The 21,854-nt window shown below is 44.6% G+C and overlaps 1 protein-coding gene across 1 annotated transcript in view; it reads right to left on the bottom strand.

Annotated features, from left to right (window-relative positions):
• The window catches only part of LOC126278467 (putative inorganic phosphate cotransporter), a 247,204-nt gene extending 241,241 nt beyond the window's left edge, over window positions 1-5,963 (bottom strand). Inside the window, exon 1 of the mRNA XM_049978610.1 lies at window positions 5,790-5,963. The gene's annotated coding sequence lies outside the window, so the exon portion shown is untranslated. The remainder of the gene's footprint in view (window positions 1-5,789) is intronic.
• Window positions 5,964-21,854: the final 15,891 nt, after the last annotated feature.

Below are 21,854 nucleotides of genomic sequence, written 5' to 3' on the forward strand. Positions count from 1 at the left end.
GGTGTTAACAGACGGACAAACAAGGAGACAGACGAATAAAAAAAATACAATTTTTTTCATTTTATATTTAATTACTAGTTAACAGTTTTATGAATTTTCCCTTTCTTGTTCTGTCAAACTTTGGTTCTTGCCAAATTTAGTGATTCTACACTCATGTTCAGAAGAAAAATAGAACACCTCTAACGGCTAGAAATAGGTCGTTCATATCCATAGAACATGTACGTTAGAATGCTCTGCAGAAATGTTTAGCATTTGAAAAATGACAGTATCGTGTTCGAGGTCAACATCGATATCGCGGCGCAAGCACCACCTACCGGTAAAATGTGCCTGCGGCACTCGTTGTCGTTGTAAACTGAAGGCAATGGATCAGTGTGACTTGAACAGACGTGCAGGATGCTTCACAGACGTACGCGCGAACCGTACCGTCAAATCAGTAAGTTGGAAAGAGGATGCATTATTGGCACGAGCGAATATATTGCAGCCATCGGGGAGATTGCTGCTCGTGTGAGACGAAGCGTTTCGGCAGTGCAACGAGTGTGTGCAAAATGGTTCACGGAAGACCGTGGAACACGACGAGAAGGGTTAGGTCGCACCACCCATACCATACCCCCCCCTCCCCCTAGAAGGTCGGCACCCTATCCAAATGGCAGTCCACGACAGATTTGCGTCCTCTTGGGCTCTGGTGGAACACTGGGCCCACAGCTCGTGGTCGTGCGGTAGCGTTCTCGCTTCCCACGCCCTGGTTCCCGGGTTCGATTCCCGGCGGGGTCAGGAATTTTCTCTGCCTCGTGATGTCTGGGTGTTGTGTGATGTCCTTAGGTTAGTTAGGTTTAAGTAGTTCTAAGTTCTAGGGGACTGATGACCATAGATGTTAAGTCCCATAGTGCTCAGAGCCATTTTTTGGAACAGTGGAACACATCGTACACTGTCAGGAGTGGCAGTCTGTCGCCGTGTATTACGGTATGGGTTACATCCGGGTTGTCCACTTTGCTGCCTACCTTTGACGAATGTGCACAAAGATACTAGACGGCAGAGGTGTATGGAACGACATCACTGGGGACAGGAAGGGCATCACATACGTTTTCGGACGGATCCAAGTTCTGCTTTTTCGGAAACGATGACCGCATTTTGGTTCGCCGCAGACAAGGGCAGCAGCATCACAATGACTGCATTCGCACAAGACATACAGCGCCAACTCAAGGCCTGATCAGAGATAACATTTACCCAAGAAGTGAGTTGCAGCCGCATCGAGCTGAAGGTTCGCTGCGACTACAATGAAACACTGCAATGGAGATCTTAATTCAGTCTCTCTCGTAGACGTCGCAATAGTAGTAAGCCTATTGAACGCTACTAGATTGTTTCAAACCCATCTGAAGTTTTAAAAGTTTTCCAGTGTCGACTTGATGTACTAGTCAGAATTTCGAACTGAAGTAAAATAACATTTACGGTTTTGTCTGACAACGGAGCAGTTATTATATGTGAAAGAAAAGTAAATCGTGTGATACCTGAGTAGCGCTGGGACTTAACTCTCGTGATCTGTGATTGTCACGAACATCAAAGGACACAGTAATATACCAATCTCCGACGTAAACTCTATTATAAGCCTTGAGTAGGAAACAGCTACACGCGTTCACGAAGAACTAACAGTTACGCCGTGTTGTCGGAAGCTGTAGTCATTGCCAGAATCAAATGGTTCAAATGGCTCTGAGCACTATGCGACCTAACTTCTGAGGTCATCAGTCGCCTAGAACTTAGAACTAATTAAACCTAACTAACCTAAGGACATCACACACATCCATGCCCGAGGCAGGATTCGAACCTGCGACCGTAGCGGTCGCTCGGTTCCAGACTGTAGCACCTAGAACCGCACAACCACTCCGGCTGGCAATGTCAGAATCGTTGATGCAAATAGATTCAAGACCCTGAATAACACATCGGTGTGTTTTCAGTTCAGGTTTAAATAATTACGAAGTTCAATAAACTCCAATATAATCTTACTGCTTCGTGTCAGCTACGTCATTTAATGGAAATTTAATGTGTAATTGTGTAATTAATTATTCTTGTGAGAACGCAGAAGTTAATGGTGATTTAGTGATTTTATTAACAGTGAACAGCAAGTTTACACAGAAATACGACGCTGTCTGTACGTTGTCAGAAGAGTATTTTATCTCTGCAGTTACGTCGTATTAGTTGTTGAATTAACACCGTAGCGACGCCTTGACGATGCTATATTAATTAATAAATCAACATCCTCGCAAAACTAATATGTGGCATCGGTTTGGATGATGGACTTTATAATTAAAGATATCCTATTATCTGCGTTTGAACACTCGTTCGCAAACCGGGCGTAAGACCTACAGTTATCAAGTTCTCGTGAGCTTATCACCCTGTCGCGCGAACACGCAAAGCATATTTTGATAATTGTTTTGGATAATTGTTTTAGATCAAGAGAGGGACCGATGACCGTTGCATTCTGGTCCCTTTAATCCCACAAACCAACCTTAGATCAAGAGAGTTGTTGCGATACCGAGTGGTGCAGTCGCTGTGGGTTCGAAGTAAACAAGACCGACAGACTTCGAACACCATTGCTTCGATTTTAAACAAGGGCTTCTTACCCATTCCGTCGTGCTGCACCGTCGATACGCTGATATCGGTCTAAGGGATATAGTGTCTGAAACTAATCAATCAAACGAGGAGTTTGTTTTTAATAGTTACAGATCGGAGTCGTCGCGATCGGCGCGCGGTTCCATATCAACCAGACTGGGTCAACCATCATCATCGAGCCGACCCAAATAAAACGCCACAGTGTCCAGGGCACCGTAACCAGTGTGACCTAGGTGAATAACATCATGCGGTTCATAGCCATACCCTTTTGCGCAACACCCAAGACACCATATTTCAGGACGACAATGCACGACACATATTGCTGCACGAACACGTGCCTTCTTGATGTCTCAGGACGTCAGCCTTGGCTCTGGCCCGCCAGATTACTAGTGTTGTCGCCAGTAAAAAATGTGAGGGACATAGTGAAACGATGTGTGCAGCGTTGAGACCCAATGCCGACCACAAGAAATGAACTTTGGAACGAGGTGAATGCTGCATGGATGGCTATACCGCAGGATGCCATTCGCGTCGACGCCATCACTCACGGAACGCTATCAGAGCCCGTAGTGGACCCTGTGCGTAATAGGCAACAGACACATGTTGAACCGAGGTGACTGAAATGCTAATCATTTCTGCATAACACACTAATGGTCAGGCCCTGTGAATATGAACGCCCTATCTCTAGTCGTTCAAGGTGTTCCGTTTTTTTATCTGAATATGAGTGTAGGTAGTTGGGAAGTATCCTAAAGGTTTTATTAACGAGTTTTCGAGTATCAAAACATGTGACGCAAATGGCTCCATCTTTTGATAGAATTGACTTAGAAGCTTAGAACTTTAACACTGCCAAGGGATCATAAATTTTAATATGAACATAAACTTGATCTTTAAACGTCTATTCGTTCCTGAGAAATAGGGTTCTTAACGATGGGGCAGAGACAGATAGGCAGACCAACGACAAAGCGATCCTATAAGCATTCTGTTCTACATCTACATGGATACTCAGCAAATCACATTTAAGTGCCTGGCAGAGGGTTCATCGAACCACCTTCACAATCCTCTATTATTCCAATCTCGTATAGTGCGCGGAAAGAATGAACACCTATATCTTTCCGTACGAGCTCTGATTTCCCTAATTTTATCGTGGTGGTCGTTCCTCCCTATGTAGGTCGGTGTCAACGAAATATTTTCGCAATCGGAGAAGAAAGATGGTGATTGGAATTTCGTGAGAAGATTCCGTCGCAACGAAAAACGTCTTTGTTTTAACGATGTCCACCCCAAATCCTGTATCATTGTAGCGACACTCTCTCCCCTATTTCGCGACAATACAAAACGTGCTGCCTTTCTTTGAACTTTTTCGATGTATTCCGTCAGTCCTACCTGGTAAAGATCCCACACCGCGCAGCAGTATTCTAAAAGAGGACGGACAAGGGTAGTGTAGGCAGTCTCCTTACTAGGTCTGTTAAAGTTTCTATGTGTCCTGCCAATAAAACGCAGTCTTTGGTTAGCCTTCCCCACAACATTTTCTGTGTGTTCCTTCCAGTTTAAGTTGTTCGTAATTGTAATACCTGGGTATTTAGTTGAATTTACGGCTTTTAGATTAGACTGATTTATCGTGTAGCCGAAGTTTAACAAGTTTCTTTTAGTACTCATGTGGATGACCTCACACTTTTCGTTATTTAGGGTCAACTGCCAATTTTTGCACCATTCAGATACCTTTCTTCTAAATCGTTTTGCAGTTTGTTTGAATCTTCTGATGACTTTATTAGTCGATAAACAACAGCGTCATCTTCAAACAACCGATCACGGCTGCTCAGATTGTCCCCCAAATTGTTTATATAGATAAGAAACAGCAAAGGGCCTATAACACTTCCTTGGGGAACGCCAGAAATCGCTTCTGTTTTACTCGATGACTTTCCGTCAATTACTACGAACTGTGACCTCTCTGACAGGAAATCACAGATCCAGTCACACAACTGAGATGATATTCCATAAGCACGCAATTTCACTATGAGCCGCAGTGTCAAAAGCCTTCCAGAAATCCAGAAATACAGAATCTATCTGAAATCACTTGTCAATAGCACTCAACACTTAAATGTGAATAGCCGGCCGCGGTGGTCTCGCGGTTCTAGGAGCGCAGTGCTGAGACTGCTGCGGTCGCAGGTTCGAATCCTGCCTCGGGCACGGATGTGTGTGATGTCCTTAGGTTAGTTAGGTTTAATTAGTTCTAAGTTCTAGGGGACTGATGACCACAGCAGTTGCGTCCCATAGTGCTCAGAGCCATTTGAACCATTTAACTGTGAATAAAGAGCTAGTTGTGTTTCACAGGAACGATGTTTTCTAAACTCATGTTGACTGTGAATCAATAGACCGTTTTCTTCGAGGTAAATCATAATGTTTGAACACAATATATGTTCCAAAATCCTGCTGCATATCGACGTTAACGATATGGGCCTATAATTTAGTGGATTACTCCTACTACCTTTCTTGAAAACTGGTGTGACCTGTGCAACTTTCATCTTTCGTCGAGCGAACGGCTGTAAATGATTGTTACGTGTGGAGCTAATGCATCAGCATACTCCGAAAGACATTCCCCGAAAGAATAGCCCTAGAAAGGCCAATTTATTTACCAAGTTCAAATGGTTCAAATGGCTCTGAGCACTATGGGACTTAACATCTGTGGTCATCAGTCCCCTAGAACTTAGAACTACGTAAACCTAACTAACCTAACGACATCACACACATCGATGCCCGAGGCAGGATTCGAACCTGCGACCGTGGCAGCCGCGCATTTACCAAGTCACATGTTAAAAATTTACTGTGGAGCCAATTGTAATAGCTTACATACTCTGTAAATATGCATTTATCTACGCTCCCTGTACAACTAAGTATAGATTCCAAACAAGTATTTTGTGTGGCTAAATGGAGCACAAAGTCTGGGGGCCATGTAAAACAAAACAAAAATTATCTGTGGTCTGTAGTTCTAACAGCTCTACGCCGCGGTACCCGTACAACGAGCGGATTTTTGAAGGATGTTGCACTGATTGTGCCTCGTGGCAGGGTTGCGATGTCGAGGAATAAAGTCGGCTATATATCGGTACGAACAAGCGCGCGGAAGTGTGCTCGCCAAACGGCAGACAAGCAGAGAAAGCGGTAGCGCCGTGCCGGCGCTGGAATATTCTACTTACGTCAGCCGCTAACGGGACAGCGCGCTCGCGAGTGTCGCTCCACGGACTCCGGACTCGGCTGCAGAGGTGCGTACTCCTCTCTGCCGGCTGCTAGACTAGCAGGTGTTTGCGCCTTGTGGCTCTCGCGCTGGTGCGTGGTGTGGCTCTGTCAGTAGCCAGTTGACATTCCGCGACTCCGCCGTTGCGCCAGGTCGCGTCGGGCCTGGTGGGGGATACCCGAGGCACAGCCGTGAAAGCGGGAAGGCGGGTCCATCCGCCGCCGACCCGTAGCCCAGTGCTGGCAGTAGAGCAAAGCGCGGAATCGCGAACAGAATCCGTTTTCGGTGTACGCTCGTCGTGAGGCTGGAAATCCACCCTTCTTTTTCATGACCTGTGTCAACATGTTTCGAGAGTGTGACAGTGTCTCACTTAGTTCGGTAGACGAAGGACTATCTGCCTGCCGTCTCTGTTGTTGTCGTGTTGTTGTTACTGTTGTTGTTGCCATCGTCTCCACTGACATGAAGTACTTCAGGCCTGCAGTATTTGTTGTGGTCTTCAGTCCGAAGACTGATTTGATGCAACTCCTGTGCAAGCCTCTTCAACTTAGTGGTGGGAACAAGTGAATGAAAACAATCGATTCACTCAGTTGTTGGTAAACAACCGAATCATTCGGTTGTAGTATCGCGCATCGGTTGAATTAATCATTTATTCTTTGGAATGAAACCAGCTCGTAGGAGCAACAGAATGAAAGTAATCGGTTCAGTAGGTTAGAGATACAAGTGTCCAATAGACTGTTTGTTCTTTTGAGTGAAATCGTCCCCATCGCCTTCAGTCCTGAGCAGATACACTCGATCCTTTTAGCATTGTTATATCGTCATTTTGGCTGCACTGTTATCGCCTGTCGTCACTGTTATTCTCCTTCCGATATTTTCTTTTTATTGAGTGAATTATTAGTTCAGTTTGTCGTCCGTGATTATGAACAGGCGTTTCTAGTCAGAGAGCTTTGTGTCTGGACCAAAATATCGAAAAATTTAATATAGGACTGAATAAAAAGTGATCATGAAGATAAATTCAATGCGACACATTGTATCACCAAAGATGATTGATATTCTGATAGTGTATTGTATAATGAAATTCAAAGAAAATTAACAAATGATGCTAATATATCTCGCGAAAAAATTCGTCCGACGAGTGATAGTATATGTTTAAAAAGCGAGTGATTAGGTCACCAAACAGTTTAATAAACTGTATTTTATGTGCTTTCAGCAGGGCTCAAACCAGAGCGAAGAGAAAGACAGAGCTTCAGAAACATTAAACAAAAAGGTAATGGTTCATTTATTTAAACATAAATTTATAATGCACCGCCATTATTATGAACATTTTAAAACCAATAAAAAATCCAGATTTAATGCCTGAAGTACGAAAAATTCACCTTTAAGTAAGTAAATACATAAATTTCGAAAACCTTTCATTTTTAGAAGTACACTTTTTATTCACTTCCCTTGAAATAAGATACGTTATTTATCTTTTAAAACGGCGACAACACCCATCACGGTTCATGTATAACCGGAAAGACTCAGAACGCATGTGAGCGAAATCGCTCAAACCCGGAGACTTGACCAAAACTTTTATGTAACTGGCGTAACAGTCACACTTTTCTCATTCGGTTGTCTTGCATTAAGTGAAACCACTCAAACACGGAGAGCGAATGAAAGCATTCACGAAGCTGAGTTTGTTGCCGAGACTTACTCTTTTCGACTGAAAGACAGATTGAACGAGAAAACAGTTGATTGGTCAATGAATCGTTAAATCTAGCCAGCCGTCCCATCGATACTCCACCTCTGCGTAACTACTGCAAGCGGCACCCTTTCGAACTTGTTTATTGTTTCTGAACCTCCGTCTCCCATTTCGTAACCTACATCCATTTTAACCTGTTTAATTTATTCGAGCCTTGGTCTCCGCTTATATTATTTCCCCCCCCCCCCCTCCTCACAAGACACACACGCACATTTTAACCTGTTTAATTTATTCGAGCCTTGGTCTCCGCTTATATTATTCCCCCCCCCCCCCCCCCCCCTCCTCACAAGACACACACGCACTTCGCTCCACTAACAAACCGACGATTCTTAGCTGCCTAGCGCTGGATCCTATTAACGAGCATTTCCTTTACTCAGGCTCCCCGACAAATTCAGTTTTTTCTCAGTTCGGTAAAGACACTCCTCATTAGCTATTTGATCTACCGATTCAGTCTTAGCCATTCATCTGTAGCATCGCTTTTGAAAAGCTTCCATTCTCTTATCGTCTGACACTTTTATTGTGCACTTTTCACTTTCGTACAGCGCTAAGCTTCAGAGAAACGCCTCCTGAAAGGATTTTCTAACATTTAAGCTGATATTAGATTTTAACAAGTTTGTTCGTTTTCAGAAATGCTCTGCTTGTTATTGCCAGTCAACATTTTGTATACACTCTACTTCGGCCTTTATCACTTATTCTGTACCCAAATAGCAAAACATCTACTTTTAGTGTCTCATTTCCTAATCTGCTTCCCTCAGCACCATCTGATTGAATTCGACTACAGTCCATTGCCCACGTTTTGCTTTTGTTGATGTCCATCTTATAATCTCTTCTCAAGACACTGCCCATTCCCTTCAGCTCCTGTTCTAAGCCCTTTGCCGTCCCTGACAGAATTACAGTGTCATCGGCAGACCTCAAAGTTTTTATTTCTTGTTCCTGAAATATAATTCGCTTTCAGAGTTTCTCCCTGATTTCCTTCACAGCTTGCTCAATGTACAGATTGAATAACAACTGGGATAGGCTACAACCCTGCTGACTCTCTTCTCAGCCACCGCATCCCTTTCACGTCCTTAGTCTTTTATGCCTACAGTCTGTTTTCTGCACCAGTTGTAAATTATCTTTCGCGCCCTTTATTTCACCCCTACTACTTTCAAATTTGAAAGCGTGTAGTCCAGTCAACATTGTGAAAAGCTATCGCTCAATCTGTATGTGTTATAAATGTAGGTCTGACTGTCTTTAGTCTATCTTCTAAGATAAGTCGTCGGGTGAAAATTGCCTGGCGTGTTCCTACATTTCTCCAGAATCCAAACTGACCTTCACGGAGGTGGCTTTCCACACGTTCTTTCTTTTTTTATTCTTCTCTGTATAATTCCGTCAATATTTTGCAACCATGACTTATTAAACTGATAGTTCAGTGATATTCACACATGTCAGCAACTGCTTGCTTTTGAATTGAAATTATCACATTCTTCTTAGCGCGAGCGTATTTCACGAGTCTCCTATATCTTGCACACCAAATGGAATAGTTTTGTCACGTCTGGCTGTCCCAAGGCTATCAGTAGTTCTGACGGAAAGTCGTCGACTCCGGGGCCCTTGTTCCCGCTCAGGTCTTTCGGGGCCCTGTCAAAGTTTTCTCTCAGTATCACGGATCCGGCCGCGTGGAGTGGCCGCGTGGTTAGAGGCGCCAGGTCACGGATTGCGCGGCCTCTCCCGCAGGAGATTCGAGTCTTCCCTCCCTCGGGCGTGGGTGTGTGTGTGTTGTTGTTAGCATAAGTTAGTTTAAGTAGTGGATAAGTCTAGGGACCTATGGCCTAAGCAGTTTGGTCCCTCAGGAATTCACACACATTTGAACATCATGTCTCCCATCTCCTCTTCACGTACTTCCTCTTCTCTTTCTTCAATAGCATCTTCAAGCTGTTTTTCCCCTTACATAGACCCTCTTTATATTTGTTCATCCTTCCAGCTTCCTCATCTTTGCTTAGTAGTGGTTTGCCACGCCATCTGAGCTCTTGATATTCATAAAGCTATTCGCTTTTCCTTCAAAAGTGTAATTTCCTGTAGGAGGCATCTACTTCTTACCTAGTAATACATGCTTCCACAGACTTTTATTTGTCTCTTAGCCATGCCTGCTTAGCCATTTTGGAATTCCCGTCAGTCTCTCTTTTTTGTTTAGTGCAATGTCTTCAGTTTAATACGAAATTCATAACTAGTAAAATGTGGTCAGAGTCCACATCTGGCACTGTAAATGTCTTATGGTTTAAAATCTGGTTTCTGAAGCTCCGGATTATCATTCTACAATCAGTTTGAAACATTTCAATGTCCCCAAGTCTCTTTCACTTACACAACCATCTTTCATTATTCTTAAACCAAGCGTCAGCGACCGCTATAATTTATGTTTTTCATACAACCACTAATGTTGAGTTTACAATCCATAGCAAAGCGTTTCGTAAGCCAAGTTTTCATCATCTGGCTCTCTAAATTAAAGCTACACTACATCAAATGCAGTTCAGAAGCACTCAGGGTTAAAATATAAAAACAAATAAAATCATTCGGTCACTAAGTCCTCATCTTACTTTAAAAATGACAGACAGCCAGGTGATGTAACGTTGACTCACGGAACGCGTTGATGTGGACTGTGTTCCCAATATTAGTGGTTGTATGAAAAAAAAATTATAACGATTAACTTAACAATCGTTACCTCCGGCCCTTATGATGGACAGTATTGGGAGGTGTCAATGATGACTGAATTACACTCTGTGCAGTATTCTACCAAGCAGCTTTCTCTTTCATTCCTTTCCCGCAGCCCATTTTTCCCTTCTATTTTTTTCATTCTCTTCAACCCTTACCAGGTGGGATTGACGGAGGACATCGAAAGGGTGCAAAAAAGGGCACCTCGTTTTGTATTATCGCGTTATAGGGGAGAGAGTGTGGCAGATATGATACACGAGTTGGGATGGAAGTCATTACAGCATAGACGTTTTTCGTCGCGGCGAGACCTTTTTACGAAATTTCAGTCACCAACTTTCTCTTCCGAATGCGAAAATATTTTGTTGAGCCCAACCTACATAGGTAGGAATGATCATCAAAATAAAATAAGAGAAATCAGAGCTCGAACAGAAAGGTTTAGGTGTTCGTTTTTCCCGCTCGCTGTTCGGGAGTGGAATAGTAGAGAGATAGTATGATTGTGGTTCGATGAACCCTCTGCCAAGTACTTAAATGTGAATTGCAGAGTAGTCATGTAGATGTAGGATTTATTACCAAAGACTTCCATTTACCCAACACAATTAAATTTTCGTCTCCCTTAACCACGTGAATAATTTCCTTAATCTCAACATACATTCTTTCAATCTCTTCATCATCTGCGGAGTTCATTGGCATGTAATGCTCAAATCTGGGACCGATTCAAAATGCATTCTAATATTTCTAACGCATACTGAACGTAATGACTCCAGGATGGATTCAGCGTTTGGGGTTATTGTCCGGAAAACAATCTTGGATATTTTGAAGGTAGCAGGAACAGAATAAAGGATCGAAAGGATATACACATCTTATACAGAGACCAGACGGCAGTTATAAGAGTCAAGGAGAATGAAAGTGGAGCAGCGGTTGAGAAAAAAAGACTTGGAAGATTAGCTCAACGGGGTGTACATTGTCTTGGAAAGCGGTTCTGTAATGAATATCTATCTGTGAATCACATGACAGGGTCTCCTTTATTTTAATTCCGTTGATAATTGTCAGATGAAGTAGAGAAGTAGGACATCAGACTTACGTTTTGAGGGTGGGGGTTTTAGGAAACAACCAAAAAACTGCGGTCGGTTGGTCGTCATATCAAATCAACAATCGTCCGGAATTCCATTACGTTGCATTTTCGGAAGTGACAGCTTAGGGCTGCCAAACATTTGAGGTTATCTTGCTGCGAGAGATCAGTGAAACTTAAGCCTAACGATGCCTTTAATTTTTATCTTCTTGGCATCAACGGCACTGAGTTACTCTCAATAAAATGACATTCCGCTTTTAAATATATATTGAACAATGCTATTGCAGAATTAGGAGAATATTAGGCAGGGCTAAATGGATGTACGTCTTCAAGAAATGACTGACATAGTTACGGAATAGTGGTGTAGATTTATGCGTTTTGAAGTGGTCCACGACTCTGCAGGTAGACTTTATTCAGAAATCTGAAAGGGTTTAGAACAGAAATGAAAATAAAGGGCCTTCTTACAGAAACGCTGATAAATACCAACGCTAAAATGAAATTCATGTTAGAAATATTAGAAGGATTTGAGATAAGAAAGGAATTATACAAGACGATTAATTATTCCAGTCTTATTTTATTGTGCACATGAAAAATTTGCGATAGAACAGAGATATAATTGGTAGAAGGTAAGTAAAATACAAATTGATTGGAAAAGGGACAGCCTCAAAATTGACTGACTGTCATTTGTAGATGATTGAGCAGTCCTGGCAGACAGTGTAAAGATAGCACAAAAGACATACAAGAATATAAACAAGAAGCAAATAAATTAGAGGCTACCAGTCCCCTTAGAGAAAGAAACAAGAATTAATGACAAACGACAAGACTGAACCATCAAAATTAAGTACAAATATAATAATAACGAATAAATTTAAACATGTAGGAGAAATCAAGCAGCTTAAAGGACGGAAAAATTAACCTATCAGGGCAAGGTTACGCAAGATGGACATACCAATTCTTTCAAGAAAATACGAGTATCTTTCCGATGCAAAGCTTTCTAGAAGTGCAAAAATTCAAACTTACAAGCCAGTAATAAGACCAGAATACACATAATCCTCGTAGACGTAGAAACTTCGTCCACAGACCCTGGCGGGCCCATTGGTACCAACCGACCGCCGTGCCATCCTCTGCCGACGGTGTTATTGCACGCAGCAAGGAGGGGCGTGGGGCCAGCACACCGCTCTCCCAACCGTCGTCTGTTTCCTCGACGTCGATCAAGTAGCTCCTCACTGGGTATCACGAGTCTATCCTGTTTCAGTCCTCTCACTAAAGAAAGATCCCTGGGAATACGACTAAGCCTGAGAAACACTTTTTTGGAATGATAGGCAGAAAATCAAAAAATCAATAAAAAGGGAACAAAAATTTTCAAGAAAATATAACGAAATAGAAAAGGAAGAGAGTCATTTAAATTAAGATGTAACACCGACATAAGTAAATATGTAGAGAAAACCGCGGAAGAAAGTAGGAAAACCAGAATAACGTTCTCTGGTCAGAACCAAAGAACTATTTTTAGCAGAATGACAATATGTTCAACGCTTTGAAAAATTACAAAGAAAAAACCTACTGGCTTCGGCGAGTTCATAAAGATCTAGGGCAACTGGCATCAACAATCAATAAATTGAAGATAGAACGAAATAAAAATACAGAATCAAGAACTGTGGAAGTTACCTAGAGAAAACAGATCCTAAAAGGCAGGAAAGGAAATAGACAATAGGAGAGAGGAAATAAGAAAGTTGACAGACGTTGTATTTGAGAGAGTATAAAGCTGGTTCAACTGGTTAAAGATGGCCCTTAGCTAGCCCGTCAAGAAAGATCATGTTATTACTTGAAAGCCATGTAAAGCCTACATTAATAGTAGCCTGTTGTCAGAATTGGTCATTCAGCCATAGAATAAATACACCGAAGCCCCAAAGAAACTGATGTAGGCATACGCATTAAAATACAGAGATATGTAAACAGGCAGAATACGGCGCTGCGGTCGGCACCGCCTATATAAGACAATAAGTGTATGGCGCAGTTGTTACATCGGTTACTGCCGCTACAATGACAGGTTCTCAACATTTAAGTAAGTTTGAACGTGGGACACAGCATCTCCGAGGTAGGGATGAAGTAAGGATTTTCTCGTATGACCATTTCCCGAGTCTACCGTGAATATCACGAATCCACTAAAACATCAAATCTCCGACATCGCTCTGGCCGGAAAAAGAGACTGCAAGAATGGGAGCAACTACGACTAAAGAGAAACGTTCGACGTGACAGCAGAGCAGATTTCATTGTTAGGCCATCAACAAGTGTCAGCGGGCGAACCGTTCAACGAAACACCATCGATATGGGCTTTAGGACCCAAATGCCCACTCGTGAACTCTTGATGACTGCGCGACACAAAGCTTTACGCCTCGCCTGGGCCTGTCAACACATGTTGATGACTGGAAACATGTTGCCTGGTCGGACGATTCTCGTTCCAAATTGTATCGAGCGGATGGGCGTGTACGGGTATGGAGACAACTTCACGAGTCGATAGACCCTGCATATCAGCAGGTGACTGTTCAAGATGGTGGCTCATGTGCAGTTGGCGTGATATGGGACCACTGATACGTCTAGATACGACTCTGACAGGTAACACGTGTGTAAGCAACCTGTCTCATCACTTGTATGCATTCCTGTCCACTGTGCATTCCGACGGACGTGGGCAATTCCAGGAGGACAATGCGACGCCCCAGACGTCCAGAATTCCTACAGAGTGGCTCCAGGAATGCTCATCTGAGTTTAAACACTTCTGCTAGCCACAAAAAAACCCCAGACATGAACATTATTGAGCATATGTGGGATGCCTTGCAACGTGCTGTTCAGAAGATATCTCCGCCCCCTCCCACTCTTACAGATTTATGGACAGCCTGTAGGATTCATGGTGTCGTTTCACTCCAGCATTACTTCAGACATTAGTCGAGTCCATGCCACGTCGTGTCGCGGCACTTCTGCGAGGTCGCGGGGGCCCCTATACGATATTAGGCAGGTGTAACAGTTTTTGGGCCTTCAGTGAACATGTTACACACTTGGTAGCTGGGAAAACATACTCCGTGCCATAATGAGTTACTCTCTTTTTCAGGATGACTAGAAGGAACAACCACGAAAAATCTTTGAAATGTTAATATTTTTTCTGCTGCAGAATGTATTTGTCCTTGTTTATTCTGACTATACTTTTCTGGACAGGAAACTATACCTAAAATAACTAGCGAGCACCAATTGACTGTATGCGCTAGCAGTTGTTTGTGCAAGTGATGTTATCGACTATACTTTCGAAAACATGGCTGTTATAATATTATTACAGATCTTGCACAACCACTTTTACCCATGCGTTGTAAATATCACAACATATACTTCTTGTGGCACTAAAAACGTAAGAATTTTATTGGAGTTAAGGCAGTATTGCATTTAGAAACATCAATCATTCTATAGGTTTTCACATAATTTAGAGTACTCCAGTATACCTAAGACTTACGCAACAAAATGTATTACTATTAACTGTCACTTCTTGAACTTAGAAGATGGTATAAGGAAAACGTATAGTAAGAACTCAACCGTTCTAAACTTCTGGATGGATGGTAGAAAGAAATTAAGGAATAGCAGGATGTATCTGAAAACCGACAGACTGTCCCAGAGTAATCTTCGGATACATGTACCACTGAAAGTATACAAACGTCCCCAACAAAATCTGCGAAATGAATAAACGTTGTCCAAAGATAACTACCTACAACAAATCTGGAAGGAACACAGCATTAATTCTAATTGCGTAGGAGTATCTCCTACGAAGCTCTGGTCCGTCATTTTCAGTGATAGGATCCTGCTTGGTGCAAGAGAAAGTCTTCCCATCTTTCAGATTTAGCGCGTTACTTCTGATGGATAGCGAAGGGTGCGGTAGCGAGATTTTTACTCTTCAATAAGTATGCTTTGAAAATATTATGCCTTGAGGAAAACACCCTCTTACAGGTTCTGGGGATTTTCACCCATCATCGGTGTGTCTCCTTTATTTCCATGAGTATCGTACGATCTTTATGTCGCTGCCTGTCATCTGCAGTACAGCTGATATTTCGGTGCAGTTTGTTATCTTCTTTCTTTTTATGTTGTCAATACTTTATAATCTGTATTGCTAACATGCACTGTATCACCTTCAAAATACACTCCTGGAAATGGAAAAAAGAACACATTGACACCGGTGTGTCAGACCCACCATACTTGCTCCGGACACTGCGAGAGGGCTGAACAAGCAATGATCACACGCACGGCACAGCGGACACACCAGGAACCGCGGTGTTGGCCGTCGAATGGCGCTAGCTGCGCAGCACTTGTGCACCGCCGCCGTCAGTGTCAGCCAGTTTGCCGTGGCATACGGAGCTCCATCGCAGTCTTTAACACTGGTAGCATGCCGCGACAGCGTGGACGTGAACCGTATGTGCAGTTGACGGACTTTGAGCGAGGGCGTATAGTGGGCATGCGGGAGACCAGGTGGACGTACCGCCGAATTGCTCAACACGTGGGGCGTGAGGTCTCCACAGTACATCGATGTTGTCGCCAGTGGTCGGCGGAAGGTGCACGTGCCCGTCGACCTGGGACCGGACCGCAGCGACGCACGGATGCACGCCAAGACCGTAGGATCCTACGCAGTGCCATAGGGGACTGCATCGCCACTTCCCAGCAAATTAGGGACGCTGTTGCTCCTGGGGTATCGGCGAGGACCATTCGCAACCGTCTCCATGAAGCTGGGCTACGGTTCCGCACACCGTTAGGCCGTCTTCCGCTCACGCCCCAACATCGTGCAGCCCGCCTCCAGTGGTGTCGCGGCAGGCGTGAATGGAGGGACGAATGGAGACGTGTCGTCTTCAGCGATGAGAGTCGCTTCTGCCTTGGTGCCAATGATGGTCGTATGCGTGTTTGGCGCCGTGCAGGTGAGCGCCACAATCAGGACTGCATACGGCCGAGGCACACAGGGCCAACACCCGGCATCATGGTGTGGGGAGCGATCTCCTACACTGACCGTACACCTCTGGTGATCGTCGAGGGGACACTGAATAGTGCACGGTACATCCAAACCGTCATCGAACCCATCGTTCTACCATTCCTAGACCGGCAAGGGAACTAGCTGTTCCAACAGGACAATGCACGTCCGCATGTATCCCGTGTCACCCAACGTGCTCTAGAAGGTGTAAGTCAACTACCCTGGCCAGCAAGATCTCCGGATCTGTCCCCCATTGAGCATGTTTGGGACTGGATAAAGCGTCGTCTCACGCGCTCTGCAAGTCCAGCACGAACGCTGGTCCGACTGAGGCGCCAGGTTGAAATGGCATGGCAAGCCGTTCCACAGGACTTCATCCAGCATCTCTACGATCGTCTCCATGGCAGAATAGCAGCCTGCATTGCTGCGAAAGGTGGATATACACTGTACTAGTGCCGACATTGTGCATGCTCTGTTGCCTGTGTCTATGTGCCTGTGGTTCTGTCAGTGTGATCATGTGATGTATCTGACCCCAGGAATGTGTCAATAAAGTTTCCCCTTCCTGGGACAATGAATTCACGGTGTTCTTATTTCAATTTCCAGGAGTGTATATCCAGCTGTGCACTATCACACACATCTTCTTCCTTAACGTAACATCCGCTCACGTAGTTGCCTTCTGCCACAACTTTCTGTCGAGCTCATCAGCAGATATGAGGCCTGACACTTGAATATCCTCACTGAGCCTCGTCAAAGAATTGTTTCCTGGTACGGATGTGGGTCGACTTCCTCCCGCGCTGTAATGGAGGGACGTTTTTGCCGCGGATTTGTCATCGTTTTGTGAAAGGCCGCCGGTTTACTTAACTAACTAAATAAAGTTAATTGCTTTCGGTTGCACTCCAACACCGATAACTGTAAATAATTGGGTCATTAGCTTTACTGTAAAATGGCGATCCCGTGAAACAAGGGTAGTTCAATAACTGTGACTCATCAGGCCTTTAGAATTGCTCACTGCCCGAAGACCCAGCGAGCGTTCACAGAACCGGGGAACCATAGGGACGTCAACGCCGGAAAATGCTGAATAGTAAATCGAATTAAATGAACAACACTGTCGTTCACTTACATCTGCCACAACAAGTACCACAGAAAACACTGGAATGCAGCGAGGACATAATATGCCTGAAAACACTATAAAGAAAGGATAAACTAACTGCCGATAAGGACATATCGACATAAATGAAGGGTGAAACTCCTTCATTAAATTTTAATTCAAAATTATACTATTAGATTAAACCCAGTGCTTCGTGGTTTCGCATCTTAACTCAAGGAGCTGCCAAAACTTTGCTGACTCTCACCATCCTCTAGAAAGTAGTCAAATCTAGGATCCTACAGTCCTTTGCCAATCAGAGTTCCTTCCTTTCTACCGTTAACTAACCACAACGAGTTCCCTTGTACCTTGAGTTATGCAAACGGCGTCAACTTTCTGCCACTCCAGGTAGCACTCCCAGGCCCTTCCTTCATGCAGAGTACTCACTGCTGTCTCAATATCTCTCGTCGCCCTGAACACTCGCCAGTCAACAATTATCCAGCCTACATCAGCTAACCACCCACTGACTCAACTCCCTTCCCGCTCGCGTACCCCGATACACATTCCTGTCCTCTCTACTCTTGTGATTGGTTGTCTCAAAAACATCCATAGAAACGTGCTCATATTGGTCACTCGACTCCCCTTCTTCCCCTTCGCCTTGCGCAGGTGAATTTTCCAGTACAGCTCTCTTCCGGAAACCATATGTTTCCTTGACAACTCCAAGTGTCTCACAGGCTTCGTAGCGAACGTTGCCGTGAACGGACTCATGTACCTGAGCACACAGGTAAGCCAATCCTCCGGCTTCCCCTACACGATGCACAATAAAGATATTCTCCTTGCGGTCAAAGTAACTGGTTTCCCAATCCGCTCTTCAACCGAAGAATGACCGGTACGCAACTGACCGATACCTTCAGATTAAAACCTCACTAAACGATCCGCAACCGTTTCTGGGTATGTTCCCATACAGCCATTCATGCCATACGACTTCTCTTTCTTACTACTTAAGGTGTGTTTCTCTTTATTTGTTCTTGACTGATGTCATTCCCATCAATTCCGCTGCATATTCTTTTTGCTTGCGGTTGAGGCCTGTGACACCCCTAGACCAGAGCAACATTTTCATTCCATGTTGGCGCTGCTCTTCATTTCTGAACCACATGGAGCCAGTGGTGGAACGATGTGGTACTTTCTTGACACTTACCACTCCAGTGACTTTGGCCCCATTTCATCCTACATCATTTATTTGTGCTCCAGATTCTGGTAAGACCGCCGATGTAGTTTTCCTGAAAAGTTGGTTCTCTACGATGATGGTGCCGCTAGTCTGAATTCTACATACCCAATTTTTTTTTACGTTTAACTTCAAGCCGTTATTGCTTATGTGATTTCTCCATCTCAGAATGCCATATTCCAGATCTTGGAGGGAACCATTGGCGAGAAACGTGTCATCAGCCTATAACGTCATGCAAGGATGGGGAGTCTTAATATCTACTGTCCACACTGAGCGAGGTAGCGCAGTGGTTAGCACACTGGACTTACAATCGGAAGGACGACGGTTCAAACCCACGCCCGACCATCCAGATTAAGGTTTCCCGTGATTTTCCTAAATCGCTTAAGGCAAATGTCGGGCTGGTTCCTTCGAAAGGTCACGGCCGATTTCCTTCTTTATCCTTCCCCAATCCGCGGCTGTTATCCGTCTGTAATGACCTCGTTGTCGACGGGACTTTACACTGATCTCCTCATCCTCCTGTCCACGTGTAACAGCTGGTTTCTTTCGGTGTTTTTTATCCGCAGGCACTCTGCATGAACTACATCTGTTGTACAGACGGAGGTTCTTGACAAAGCCTTGCTGGTTCGTGTTTCAACGGTACTTTCGTTACCTTTATTTAGACAACAATAATAAATGTTCGGTCCCGGTTGAGAGTTCGGCGCACAACACAGACTTCTGGCAGGCTGTGGTTAAACAAAGAATGGACACTGAAATACTGCAAAACCGTGAACAAATCAAAAATGGTTCAAATGGCTCTGAGCACTATGGGACTTAACTTCTGAGGTCATCAGTTCCCTAGAACTTAGAACTACTTAAACCTAAGGACATCACACACATCCATGCCCCAGGCAGGATTCGAACCTGCGACCGCAGCGGTCGCGCGGTTCCAGAATGTAGCGCCTAGAACCGCTCGGCCACCCCGCCCGGCGTGAACAAATCCTAAGTCTGTTGCAGTGCTGTCAGAAATCCATCTGGAGGGAAACACCAAACATAGTTCAGACTCGCAGCACAGGTCGTCAACAAGAGGGCAGCTGGCGACTACGTTGTAAGCATGTGGACTGAATGCGACAGTGGTTTGGTGTCGCTATGCGGACAAATTTACTTCCGCTCCGGAGACATTGCGATTTGCCACGTGGCGTGAAGTGATGAACGAGGATGTGTCTCTCGCCTGCAGTGCGTATATGGCCCTGCCAGTTGTGGGGAGAGACCAAACTGCCTCATTATCTGAGTCGCTGATTACAGCACAAGAAAATTTCGGAAGTTTTTTCTGGGTAGTTATTGTAAATCTGTTCAAGATCTTTCACTACCTGCGAGAGCAAGTTGAATGGACAGTAACTGGAGTGCTCATCCAAGCGTCGTTACTTTTGCATATACGGTTGGTGATACTACTTTTGCCAAATTGCAGATAAACGGCCGTCGTCAACAATGCGACTGAAGAGTGCAGTAATAATTTCGGCTGCACTTCGGGCTAACTCTGCCCATACTTCAGACGGTGAGTCGAGTGATCCCGTCACTTCTCACTTTTTCATCCTACTCAGATACCTCCTTTTCCGAGGACGCGGTGGGACAAACCCAGCTGTTGGGTCAAGGCTCATTGTAACTGCACGCGGAAATTCTTCGTTGTGTGAGTCCCTGAAATACTCTCCCCATCGACATAAGGAGGCAGCTGGTTCTCGAAAAGGATGGTGGAAGCTTCCTTTGTTTGAATGATGTGGTCAACAACCTGGCTGAGCCGACGTTGAGGTTTTGTAAGGCGGCAGATATCGTTACATGATGCAGGCCACAGTGGATGTGAATCTTTGCCCGTAAGCCGACACATACAGATTTGTACCTGCATGCCTCCAGCTCACAGTGAGAGGGTGTTCTAACCACAGAGCACCCGAAATCTCTGACTGTGACAGCCTAGCGGTTCAATTGGAGCACTTGCAGGCCGTGTTCCGCACGAACGGTTCATACTATGTCTCAAATTCAATTATAAGCGATACAAAGATAGAAAAGTAGCTATACTATTAAATACTACAGATTTATCCCTATAATATCAAGTAAATTATCAGCGAATTTATAAATATGAATGTCATTAGTAAGCAGAACAGTAGCCGTTTCAGGGAGGTGGTATCACATATTCATGAACGACTTCAAAAATCCCGATCTTTAGCAGTCAAATTTAAGACACGAAAATAAGATCCGATTTCCATCAGCTTCTGACTCATAATCGCATTCACATGCAGGAGTACCGCAAACGCAGATTGTTTGTAGACATAGAGGAAAAGAAACATGTTTATCTGAAGTAGAATGACGCTGAAAATCGTTGACCGGTCCAAATGACTTCTCATTAACCACGACCCTAGAAATTTTGTAAGCATATGTCTGTTAATGATGGTCTCATTCTCAGTGAACAGATAAAAATCCGGAATAAAAATCTCCATAACGTTTTTAAAAACACTATTCGTGACTATTTGACACACTGTCCTTTGGCTGAAGATCATTAGGCGTGGATCTCAGCCATCGCTTTCCTCCTCTTTCAGTTACTGTTATTGTATTCCATAGCTGTTATTTCTACACTCCTGGAAATGGAAAAAAGAACACATTGACACCGGTGTGTCAGACCCACCATACTTGCTCCGGACACTGCGAGAGGGCTGTACAAGCAATGATCACACGCACGACACAGCGGACACACCAGGAACCGCGGTGTTCGCCGTCGAATGGCGCTAGCTGCGCCGCATTTGTGCACCGCCGCCGTCAGTGTCAGCCAGTTTGCCGTGGCATACGGAGCTTCATCGCAGTCTTTAACACTGGTAGCATGTCGCGACAGCGTGGACGTGAACCGTATGTGCAGTTGACGGACTTTGAGCGAGGGCGTATAGTGGACATGCGGAAAGCCCGGTGGACGTACCGCCGAATTGCTCAACACGTGGGGCGTGAGGTCTCCACAGTACATCGATGTTGTCGCCAGTGGTCGGCGGAAGGTGCACGTGCCCGTCGACCTGGGACCGGACCGCAGCGACGCACGGATGCATGCCAAACCCGTAGGATCCTACGCAGTGCCGTAGGGGACCGCACCGCCACTTCCCAGCAAATTAGGGACACTGTTGCTCCTGGGGTATCGGCGAGGACCATTCGCAACCGTCTCCATGAAGCTGGGCTACGGTCCCGCACACCGTTAGGCCGTCTTCCGCTCACGCCCCAACATCGTGCAG

This window comes from Schistocerca gregaria, chromosome 6, assembly GCF_023897955.1.
Source record: "Schistocerca gregaria isolate iqSchGreg1 chromosome 6, iqSchGreg1.2, whole genome shotgun sequence".
Classification (NCBI taxonomy): domain Eukaryota; kingdom Metazoa; phylum Arthropoda; class Insecta; order Orthoptera; family Acrididae; genus Schistocerca; species Schistocerca gregaria.